Source organism: Ambystoma mexicanum, chromosome 9, assembly GCF_040938575.1.
Source record: "Ambystoma mexicanum isolate Mex_15411 chromosome 9, UKY_AmexF1_1, whole genome shotgun sequence".
NCBI lineage: Eukaryota > Metazoa > Chordata > Amphibia > Caudata > Ambystomatidae > Ambystoma > Ambystoma mexicanum.
In genome coordinates, this window is record NC_090931.1 from 442685523 (window position 1) to 442698088 (window position 12566).

A 12566-nucleotide genomic window follows, 5' to 3' on the forward strand; every position below is an offset into this window, starting at 1 on the left:
TAACAGTCTTTTTCGTCGATGTTTACGTTTTCAAAAGTCTGAATGCGATCATCATTAGGTGGTTTTTGGTTTCCTCAAATTGAATTTCAAATCAAACATTTTCTGTTTTTCATTTAACTTAAGAAAAGGTGAGTTTTCATTGTATTTGACTCCTTCATTTTCAGGGCCCACTCCTTCATTTTCGATCGGATTCACATCTTGATCTTCCTGCTCTAAATTCATCATTTTAGTCCCTTCATCATCCACTGTGTAAGTTGAAAAATCTAAGATATCAACATTCTCTTGCTCTGTCCTCTGGATTACCTTAGGCGTGTTAGATGAAGTCTCAAATTGCTCACTAAGTTATTTTTGTGAGCATGCACAGAGAGATGAGGACTTTTTTCCTTTCCAGAAATTATTTTCAAATATATAGGCGGTATATTATGCAGAAATGGTCTCGAACCATTAGATTTTCCCAATTTAACTTGCTGTTTTTGGGTTTTTTTTAATTGAGCACCCTCCTTATTGCTTTTTTTGAGTTTTCTTTTTTCTCTTTTGAAAGATTGAATATTGATCTTTCAATAAAGTAGCAGCTGTTATAGTACCCGTTGTTGAAAGGATAAAAGGTATTTCTACAAACTCAGAATCAAGTAAAGATGGTTTTATCAGTTTCTTTTGATTTGACGATGAGCTGTGGAAAGAATTTTCAGCATCTAGCTGTTCTTCATTTGAGAGGAGACTCCCTTCAATCATTGGCATAGCTGAATGTTGGAGAGTTATCTCTCTAGGACCATTTAGATTAGATGGCAGAAAAATAGGTGTGTTTGTTATGTGGTTCTTTTTAATCGAGGAGGCTCGATCCCCCTTTCTTCCTGTGGAATTTCGAACAGAGAGCCTAGTATGTTTCTTTTATCTGCCCTTTCTAATTCAAGAGACTCCTGAAGTTTCCTCTGCAATCGAGCAGAGCTTATCGCTTCATCATCCACTCTAGTTTGTAGTGAAGTGGTAAAGGATTCCACATATATCATTTTAGAGTGGATCATCACCATCAGGGTTGCTTGATCCTTAACGTTTTCATTAATTGCTTCATATAGTTTAAGAAATGTTGCCAAAGATATAGTTAATGCCGCCATAACATTACAATGGGCTTGGATGGCCGAGGAATTTAAAGGTTGCCGGACCCGATGAGATTATTGGAGAGAATATGGAATCATCAAGCGATTATGAAGATGAAACAGATGAATATCGCTTAGGATCTTTGGATATTGTTACTTCCGCAGTCAAAGTTGGTAAAAGTGTCGATCGAGAATCGAGACTATAAAGCGGGTCGAAATCCATTATTCTGTCAACAGACAACCCTTCTTTACAAGCCGAGACCTACCTTATGAGTAGTTTTGTTCCTGTCAGACCCAATTTCTTGCTAATGTTGTGACCTAATATTCTGAGGATTCGTCAGTGATTCAGATTTCATTGACCTTTCCTTTGTATCCAATGGCTTCTTGATAAAAGCAATGTCTCTGGCTAAACAAACTGTTAATGGTGAAGACACCCCCTATGCATTTGGTACAAGAGGAGACTGAGAGGATGTCCTAACAGTAGAGTTCTGTATGGATAATTTCAGCTATGATGGAGGGAGAGCAGAAAATCATGACATCATCATTTGTGGAGAGACAAGAACAGTCGGCTCAAGAGACTGAGTCACAGGATCATTGGTTTCGTTAGCCACCCTCTTGCGAGAAGGTAGAACAGAGCCTTTATTCGTATTGCCGCAGCTGGACGGATATCTGTCGGTCCAATGGAGGGCATTAGGTCAGACTCCTCACTCCTTAAAATTGGGATTTTGGCCTCAATTATTAAAGATAAGTCAGCCTCTAGTAATTCTGCATCCGTTAAATTTAGACCCCTATATCTTCTATTTCCAGTTCATTATTAGCCTTTGCTGATCGAATTTTGAAGGGCTTATGGGATGAAAGAGGATGTAAGTTAGAGCGTGGAGAAGGGAGGGAAGCCACTAGTTTTGACAGCAATTTCTTTAATTTTACAACTTTTGATGAGCCCCCACATTCAATTCCACGTTCTGAGTCTTTCCGTCAGTTTTCGGCACCTCTTAAGGCAGAACGCTCAATTAAATACAGAGAGCAGACCGGAAAGCTATCCGCGTCTGGAGGTTTCTACTTATTAGCAGATAATTGCAACATCCTTCCAGACGCTTAGCTTGATGCCTTGTTCTAAGTAGACCAGGAGCAGCCAGTGGGTCCAAATTCATGACCAATTTTGATGTGGACAACACTGTCACCAAAGTTTATGCGCAGTTATAAACAGTTATAAGCGTTTTGCTGGTAGTCCACAAACAGAATCTGCTTTGTCACCACCGTATGAAGCAAAGTTCTAATATAAGTCAAATTAATCAGTTACAGGTTCCAAAAAGAAAAAAGAAAAATCAAGTGGCTCCTTTCAATTTACCTTTGAAGACCTGCAAGCTGGACAAGAAACGAGGAGCAGTCTTACACTTCTAATCACTCTGCCAGTAATCAGAGGGATAGATGGATAAAGCTCACAACACCCGGCATCTAAGGTGCAAAGAGCCCAGAGCCGGGAGCCTGGGGAACACAGGAAACACTCCTGCAACACTCTGCAATGCTACAGGTCCAAGGAACATGTTTTATGTTGAAAAGAGCCACGTCCCAGGATAGAAAGGATAGGCAGACTCAACCACTTCCAAGATCAGCTCTACACGGGAAACACTCCTGCAACATTCAGTGACACTCCGCTTCCGGCGAAGATGTTTTATGTTGAAAGAAGCCACGTCCCAGGATAGAAAGGATAGACATACTCGACCACTTCCAAGATCAGCTCCACACGGTAAACACTCCTGCAACACTCTGCAAAGCTTCTCATCCGGAGCAGCCAGGTCCCAGGATAGAAAGTATAGAGAGACTCGACCAATTCCAAGATCAGCTACAAACAGGAAACACCCTTGCAACACTTTGCGATGCTCCGTGTTCGGAGAAGATGTTTTATGTTGAAAGGAGCAACTGCCCAGGATAGAAACGATAGATGGACTCAACCACTTTCAAGATCAGCGTCGCACGGGAAACAATCAGAGCGCAGTTCCCTTGAAAAAAAGAGAAGACTTGCGGTTTCCCGTTCAATATTCTAACCCATCTACAAGAACTGATGATGTCCAATCCAATGTGTTGCTTATAAACAAATAAAAAACATCTTCTCCACTTAGTACAAATGGATCAAGGCACATTTTGATAACAGAAAGTGTTTCCTGCTAGCAGCACTGTCCAGTGATTGACATTGAGGAGTTGGTATGTTGTTTTGATTTGTTTGTCGTTGCCTCCTGGCATTGAAGGATAAACCTTAGAGCAGTGGAGGCAGGATGTTGGAAGTGAAGGGGGGATTCTGGCTGAGGGGGGCTGCATCCGGCACTGTCCCACTTCAAGACTGAGTTTCAGTTCTGCTGGGGTGTTCAACTGTAGGGATCCCTGGCCTACTTAAAGTCCAGAGTGTGGGCTTGATGGATAGCCACAAGGAAAGCTACTTTTTATGCAATACCTTTTACAATGATCTTCCAATCCAAAAGAAATGTGGAATTTTAGGTTGAGATGATTGCAAAAATAAAATGTCGGCTGTTTCTGATTTCTTCAAGACAGATAGGTTTTGATTATTTATTTTCATCACTAAAATGTGTTGCTCCTCCCTTTAGTCGGCTCAGCAGTCAATACACAGATAAACCGCCTGCCAGAAAAAGAATTAACAGAAGCGGTTGGTTAAAACAACATTTTGGTCCTAACTATAGTGAAATTTGACAAAACAATAGCAGTATTATAAAGGGCCCTATCCCCGACAGCGCAACTTGAAAACACAAAATAGTTAAAACCAACAACCCCAATAAGAGGCAGGGACAGGGCCACAGGCTCTACACTCACGTTCGCCTCCTTCGATGTCGATAGATGTAGGCTGCACACCACAAAAATTCAGTAGATATTATATTTATGAAACCCCTTTTAGTTACTAATCAAGAAAAAGTGCAATGCTGTGCTTGTGCATTGTGCATGGTAGATGCTGCAGTGTTAGCATTGCAGCTTTATAATGGCTGCCAATGTCCTACTTTGTACAAAGCAATAATGGTGCTGATGAATTCCAAAACTAGGATATGGCAACAAACCTTGTCTGATATGTGGGACCAAAATGGACCGATATATTTTAGAGGACGACAGCCGTTTGCCCTGTAGAAGGTGAACACTATGATCCATTGACCTTCAGAGTTGGTGGTTACCATGAAAGTCACATTGTGAATCCAAATGTGGGTTCCGAGAGCTGATTTTTCAGATCTATGTGTTTTTCCCACAGTTTTTTGCTGCAGCATTTTTTTCTGATTTTCGTTTTTTGCCGCCAAAATGTGGGGGTTGAACGCCACCCCTAACCATCATCCAGACCCATGCACACACACCGCACTCTCCACCAATATCATAGATCCTCACGCCAACACCCCTCCTGTATTGTCACTGCAATCATTTGGTATACATATGACGGTAAAAACACTGCAGTGAAAAATATTCAGTAAAAATACTAGATACCCCCTGCAGGCCATTCATTTTCATTCAGTGTTGCATGCAATTTGTAAAACTTGCAAGAGCTGCCTCATCAAAAATCCTATATCACACCTCACTGCTCCTTGCACTGCACAAGATGAATACACCCTGGACAGGGACAGTGACGGGCCTGATCACAGCACTACCATGAAGCCAGTCTGCAAATCTGTACCCAAATGATGGTCTCCTAACAGCAAAGACAAGCTACCCTCAATTCTCATTCCTTACCCCTTTGGGCACATCGTCCTTTAGTGAGCACAAAACTAACGAACACGCAAGTTCCTGAGGCTGGTAGAGTTGGAGGAAGGTCAATCTAAAATTCTGAAGTTTGACCTGTGACTAATTCTGCCAAAAGCCTGCAAGCTCTAAAGGGCCACATGTTTGTTGTGGCGTCTGTTACACCATGTGTCGGCTCATATCCCCTTCCTACTCTTCCTTCCCACCATACTCGAGGATGCAAAAACCTGTACCTTTCTCTATACTTCAGCACTTCACCCCACAGCATCTTCTCTGCCCACACTGGTGTGTTCTCATCTCTCAAACCTGCAATGTAATGAATGACAGGAACCCAAGTCTTCTGCACCTGTTGAGGCAGTCTGGCCTTTCGTTTAATGGAGAGATTTCCCAATAAGCAAGTTCTTCTTAAAGACCCACATGGGTGGGAAGATGTCAGCCATATCTTGCATTGATTCTTTCCCCAGCCAGATTGACTTAGAAGCGGCACCTGATGTTTGGAGAGCATTCCAATTTCCAAACATCCAAGTCTGCCTCAGGCCACCTCTCCGCCTAGTAATTTCACCAACAGAGCATGGTTCTCTGGCCATGTCCCATACATAGTTCTCACACCCGTCATCCCCATGCTTGGGAGGATAGCTCAGGGGCAACGTGCTCGCATTGGAAGCAAGACAACACGGAGCACCACAGGTTCGATCCCCGGGTCCATACTTAGAAACCTCTGGGTATTAAGCGCGTTATAAATAACCTATCATATCATATCATGCTCCAACAAGCAGACGGGCCCTCCTGGGCACTGGAGATATTTCTCAGCATGAGATTCCTCTGAAAGGCCTCTTAAGAGGCTGTATATCACTCTACCTGACATACCCTATCCCTGCTTGTCTCCACTACCTGTTTAATATCAAGTTTCCATGCCCACCTCTTACTCCTCATCACCACTCTTTGCCAACAAACCCATTATTTCTAACAGGGTTTATATGGTTGCCTGCACAGTTGCACCAGTCGAAAATCCATTGCCCAGATTTGTTTTTCTTGTGTACAAATTAACTCCTAGATATAGGTGCACTCTTAATTTAGCATCCAGAGAAGGTCAACAAAGGGTGTTGGTAGTGCCAACAAGTGTTTCATGGTGACAGAGAGCTTTGTCAAGGTTTGGGTTCTTCTACCCCGTTGATTATTGGTGGTGGGAGGGAAGTTGTGTCTGTATCAGATTATCCTGATGGTCAAGTGAGCTGCCGTTTTGGACTCTGACCTTTCACCCCGGTCCATGTTTCGTTAGTTTTTCAGCACCACCAGTTCACTGAAACAAATTAGTCTGATATTTAATCAAAAACGCTTCTTCCCAGTGTTTCGTTCCCTTCACTTTTTCAATCTGGACTCTCTTTGTCTTTACTTGTTGTTGCACTGAATTAAAATTAGAGGACATATAACTAACATTTTAGGCTGCATTTTGCAGTTCAGTGCTGTGAGGAATCTCAGGGCATCCTCACTTCTTTCCCCAATATATCCTCCCCCCAGGGGGCCAGGGAATGGCCGTCGCTTTCGGATCCTGACACTGGGGGTGGATGTGCGAGGCAGGATCACCTGGGTGGAGGAGACTTGGTGAGTGTGGGGGAGGCACCCTTGTGTGAGACACGGTATCCCCCATTTCCCTTTTGTAATGAGTCTAGAATTTCCCAGGCCTTTTGTCAATCCCTTCCGTGGTTTTCCCAAAAATATTTCCCTAATAACACCACTGTGGTACTGGGACGAGGAAGAGGGATGCCAAGTACCAAGATCGTTATGTAATGAATGAATATTGCCTACACCTGAAGCCAAAGGGACAGTATAAATGGCCCACTTAGGTGAGGCTAAAAGGATCACTTGTGGAGGTTTGCCAGAGAAGCTGGAAGTGAAGCCAGAGAGACACACGCCTGAAGCACCTGCGAGCTGCAGCGTCGTTAAAGCGGAAGCTGATTGTGGCGGGAGCATTCAAGAGGTCACTGGTAGCAGAGCTAGTCTGTATACCAATTGGAGTGAGAGACACTTGCTCTCTGTGCAGCAGAGACGGCAGCAACCCTGGAGGAGAGGCCCGCAGAGCCGGGAGAAGCGACAGCCACAACGAGCCTGCCAACGTGGAGAAGAGCACCTGGAAACAGCTTACCCGCTGAGCCAGAGAAGCCTGAGTGACTCTGGAATGCTGAGGTGTAGTTGCTACAGGTTTGGTATCTCGCGAGAGGCCGTTTGGGTGATATGAATGCTGGTCAAGTTTGAACTCAGACAAATTGCTGTATACTTTTGATAATAATGATGACATAAAACTGCTAAGAAAAGAGTGAAAGGTTTTGTGAATATCAAACTGCAACAGAGATGAAAGAAAGGCTAACCTGGAGCCGAGCAAAACCCTAACGTGGATTACATGAAAATGTGAGTTTAAGCAAGCTTTATGAAAGTGCCAAGAGGAGGTTGTAAGCCTTGCCAAGACTAAGAGAATGAAAGCAAAAAATAAGCCTTTTTTGAATACAGATCTGAGAGAAAACAAGTACTGTTGAAAACTGATCTGAATGAAAGCAGTTTTTGTGAATTCCTACGTTATAAAGGAACTGTATGAATTGAGAGAACCAGCATTGGCAAGAGCCATAGAAAGATATGAAAGTGCAACAAGTGAATAGTGCAAAAACAAGCAAATGGTAAAGCATCATGAAGATGTGAAATGGGAAGAACCCAAGTACCACGGTAGAGCTGAAGCAGTGGCAACGTGTATACAAGGAAGAAGAGGCAAGACAGGTGCCTTGGTAGTGTGACCTGTAATTGGTGGACTGTGTGGTCTGACAACTGTGCTTGGACAGAGGACACCTACTTATGTGAAAGCCACTTAAGATACCGGCAAACAGCTTGTACTTGAATTGAAGTTAAGGAACTGTACTTTGTGAAATTGGTGAAAGGTAACCAACCCAGAGGAGCTGAAAAGTATTACAATGAACTGTGTTTTGGAAAAGCTGAAAGACACGAAAGCGTGGGGAAAGGAACTCCTTTGCATTGTGAACTATCTTGAACCTTGGAGAAGGGAAAGCCCTCTCAAAGACTATGAGCTGGAAGAAACTCTGAACTTTTATTTGAGCACTTCTTGGTTTGACGCTGACATCCCTGCACATTGTATACAAATAGTTGTGAGGGGCATGCTTAGGTTTTGGATGGAGACAGACAACTTAGCATAGGGCAAGTTAGGCCCTTTTCCAACCTGCTTTTTGTTGAATAAAAGTCAATAGCCCAAAACTTGAATTCACTTGTCTGAATGCCTTTATAGTACCCGGATGAAGTGTTTTCCCCATAAGAAAGCCAAGCTATTTCATAACAGCCTGGTGATTTGTCATGTCATTGAATAGCTTTAGCTCCAGCCGATAGCAGATGGCTTATAATAATGTGCACAATAATGTGCCACAAGAGTGTTTTGCTGACACTAGGGAACCTCACTAGGGGACCTCACAATTCCAGGGTCTCAGATTAGTAGCAAATTAGTTGTATTTACTAAGGTTGCAACCCTGTCTTAATCAGTGCAAAGACCATCGTGTGAATGGAGGTCAATGACATTTTAGGCTCGTTTAATGTAAGGACAGACCACCCATTCCCACGATACACAAAGGAATTAATCTTGAGTCCATGGTATCCCCTCTTCTGGTTGGTTTCTGTGAGTCATCCTATTTGTTTGATAATTTCCAGTCGGGTTTTAGACTGGGCTAGGGTACCAAGACCGTTCTGGTCTCGGTATTTGACGATCTCCGGCTCATTGCTGATCAGGGTGGAGTTGCGGCGCTGATTTTGATAGATCTTTCGGCTGCCTTTGATACCATCGACCACACAATCCTGGTCAGCCGGTAAGCTGCTGCTGGCGTGGCCGGCCCAGATCTTGCTTGGTTTCAATCTTTCCTATCTGATCGGTCACAACATCTTTTGTTAAAACCCTTCCTCTCTGTAGTCACAGCCCTCCTGTGTGGTGTTCCACAGGGCTCTGCCCTGTCTCCCACTCTTTTTAATATTTATATTCGGCCTTTGATCGCCTTTATCCGCGCCCATGGCTTCAGATGTTATTTGTACGCTGATGACACACAGACTCTGGTTAGGCTGGATATTCATCATCCAGCCCATGCCTCTCAGCTGCGCGACTGTCTCATAGCCGTGGGCTGCTGGATGTCAGAAAACTGGCTTAAAGTAAATGGCGACAAGACCAAGGTGTTGGTTGTGGGCTCTTCCTCTGTTTCTTCTTTCTGGCTTCCTGCTTTTTGGCCTTCTTTTTTGGCCCTTTCCCCACTGCTGTTTCTGTCGTGAAGAACTTGGGCGTTAAGATCTCTGCCTGCCTGTCTATGGCCCCTCAGGTTGGCACGGTCTGTCAATCGGGCTATCTACAATTGAAAATTCTTAAGAAGGTTCTCCCTTTCATTCCCACTCATTTGCATGCCCCTGTAGTCTCTGCTTTGGTCCTTAGAAAGATTGACTACTGGAATTCCTTGTATTTGGCCCAACCTGATTATTTGATGCAGCGTCTGCAGGTTCTTCAGAACTCGGCTGCATGCCTTGTCACAGGCACCTTGTTTCAGGAACATATCTCCCATGTTTTGAGATCACTTCATAGGCTTCCAGTGACTAAACATGTCCACTTAAGTCATTGTGCTTGGTGCATCGGGCCTTTTATGGTGCTGGCCCAAAATATCTGCAGCAAAAATTCAAGCCTTATGTCCCTGCTTGTGCATTGCGCTCTGGCGGCCGCTTTCTTTTGGCTAACCCCAGGTTTAATTGAGCTAGAACTGGCGGTCGGTCCTTTTCTGTCAGTGCAGCTGTCCTTTGGAATGCTCTTCTCACATCCCTGCGTATGGTCTCTGCCCATTTAAAATTCAGAAAGGCTTTGAAAACCTTACTTTTTTAGTTCTCCCTCTTTCCGGTTTTATGATCATGGGTCTTCAGTTTTTAGCGCCAGGTTGCCTATGGTGTCGGTTGCGCTGCACCCTCGGGTGTGAAAAACGTTAACATAACATAACATTTAATGATTTAGCTATAAAGCATTGAATATTGTTGTAAAGAAATCAAGTTTCCCCATATTTCAAAGAAACAACACGATAATGACATTTAGAATCAACATTCAAAGAATAGTAATAACACGCAAATCAATGGTGAATGTTCCAATTTAGAATCTCACAGACGTGGATCTCCACAGTATGATAACTCTTGCCAATCTTCTAGATAAATTGTTTCACCAAGCCAAATGGTAGATGTGCTGATGCTCAACGTGTTTCAGTTCTTTAACCTTCATCAGAAGCAGTAAATGGCTGAGAAAAGTTTGAAGAGAACACTGTATTTTAGCACTCCCCTACACCCCAATTTAAGTTGTTCAAAAAGATACCTGTGTACATAGGTTTACATATACAAGAGAGTATAGCGTTCACGCCTCGCCGAGGGGTGGACTTGGGCAGCTTGCCAGCCTGAACTTTGGTAGGCCTGAGCGAAGCAAGGGCCTCAGCTCGGGCTGCAATCTGTTAAGGTCCATGTGCGCCCCCCCCCCGCTCCCACCAGGACATGAAAGCTATTTGCACCATGGGACTTGGGGTACGGATAGTTTTCTTTTGTTTTTGTCCAACGGGAGATCAGCTCAGTGCGAGCCCATCTCCCATCTGAGAATTTTTTTTTTTTTTAATGGTCGCTGTCATTAAAATGGAAAAGAGACTAGGCCACTTTTCAGATGACGTCGGCCATGAAAAACATGTTCCAAAATGGACGCCGTCATCCGAAAAGGGATCTCGTCCCTTTCCGATTTTAATGTCGGTGGTGCGGGCGGTTAAACCACAATCGCGCCCAGGAAAGGCAGATTGTGATTTGTCAATCTGTTTTTCCCAGGTGCAAATGCAATTTTTCGCCTTCCTAGAGAGAAAAGATAAATGTTAGATGTTTCCTTATTTGAAAAAATTATATATACAATATATATATATATATATATATATATATATATATATATAAATCAATATGGTGTAGTCTGATAGCGTAAAAAGACCAGTATATTTCAGTGATTCTTGTCTCCACGGACTGGCCTAGAAAAGTAATAAGAGAGACCAATGTGTGGCCTGTTCTCATGCTTGATTGCGAGCTATTCTAACGACTTTCCATCACTGAATGAAAAATGGTAGGTAAGAATAGAGTCCCTTTATCTAGTCTTACCTGGTCACAATCTGTTTAATCCCTTGTGTTTGCGCATAGCTCTTGGAGACAACGGGATAAGTGAGCTTGGTTTTTGCCACTAAGTAGCATCCACAATGCTGCAAAGCCACACACACACGTGTACGTTTGTGCGTGATGACATCATCACGTGACACCATCATCACGTCTCTGTGATGATGTCATCAGGAACAGCGTTTCGTTGCCGTGATATCATCACAAAACATAGATATCTATGATTAATGTTAGTACTTAAATACGTCAATACATATATTTGGATGTTAAATACACATTTACAAAATGTTTTTTCTATCACATTAACGTAGTATCTCACATTGAACTATATCGTGAGCACAATTGAAATCGGAATAGCTATAATGTGAGCCTATTTCTGTGAATGAGATCAATAGTCAGTGAGTGTTTTTTTCTCCAATCACTTTCCAATCTGCTTCTAACTACAACCAGTGTAGTACAGTTTTGGATAAGTAGTATGGATCACTTGTGCTATTGGGATGCTTTCATGTGATCCTATCTATGCATAAATCCATCTGTGACTGGGTTCTTGTGCCAACCAGTAAAAAAAGCTGCCTGGTATGTTATAAAGGGATGTTGTTGAACCTAAGAATTGTGACCAGTCAATACACTTTGAGGGCGTTTACACAAATTATTGCAGGTGGGGGAATGGAAAGCTAATGCAGTTCTTTCACTTTAGTATTGCCAAGCCACACATCATTATTGGTAGCAGTAAGGGATTCACAAATAAACACAACATTTCAGGCTCCTAAAGCATCACAATTGGGGGGATGTAATTTCCATTACTACTTACTCTTAGCCATGCACAATCTTTTTTGGTATTAGAACCCTAGGTGGGCCCAGCAGCCAGTCATGTTGCTCCTAACCTCGACTGACTAACATTCCAAGCTCTGATTTGGAGCAAGCTCTGCACTGCTCACATCTGCCCCCTTGCCTGTCTGAGGATAGCACCCAAACCTTGCCCACTGCTGCCACTCCCCCAGCCCAGCCTCCCCTACTTATCTCCCCACTTCTTGGCCTGCAGATCGAGCTATGGAAATGGAAGAGAGGCACCATACAGAGCTCAGCTTCCATTTCCATGGGGGCTATCTTAACTGGGTTTTTTTTTCTTTCTCTCAAACAATGGGTACCATGCTCGATGCAGGCCTTTATTTGAGACAAGAAAATTGTAATCAGCACTCTGTTTAGCACACTCGGGGGCATAATAGCAATAATCCCCTATTGGACGGGCTGCGCCAGGGGCTGTACCTGGTGGTAACGGTCTGCAGACACTCGTTAAAGACTGTTGCCAAGCTCCGATCTTTTAATTCAGGCCCAGGCCATTAGCACCTTTTACAGCTCCTGGAATGGATGATTACTGCCTAATTACCTATCTTGCTCGATAGAAGTAAGGCTACAAGTGAGAAGATGTGCCCATATTTCAGCATTACAATATGAACCCATAGACAATTCCAGGGAGAACAGAATTCCCATATTTTAGTTTTTAAACAGCATTTAGTAGGTGGGTTTGGACACATGGAGAAGAGATATTTT

General features: G+C 43.3%; 1 protein-coding gene across 4 annotated transcripts in view; it reads left to right on the forward strand.

Annotated features, from left to right (window-relative positions):
* Nucleotides 1-12566, forward strand: part of LOC138488157 (N-acyl-aromatic-L-amino acid amidohydrolase (carboxylate-forming)-like) — a 304572-nt gene that overhangs the window by 74954 nt on the left and 217052 nt on the right. The window lies entirely within an intron of this gene.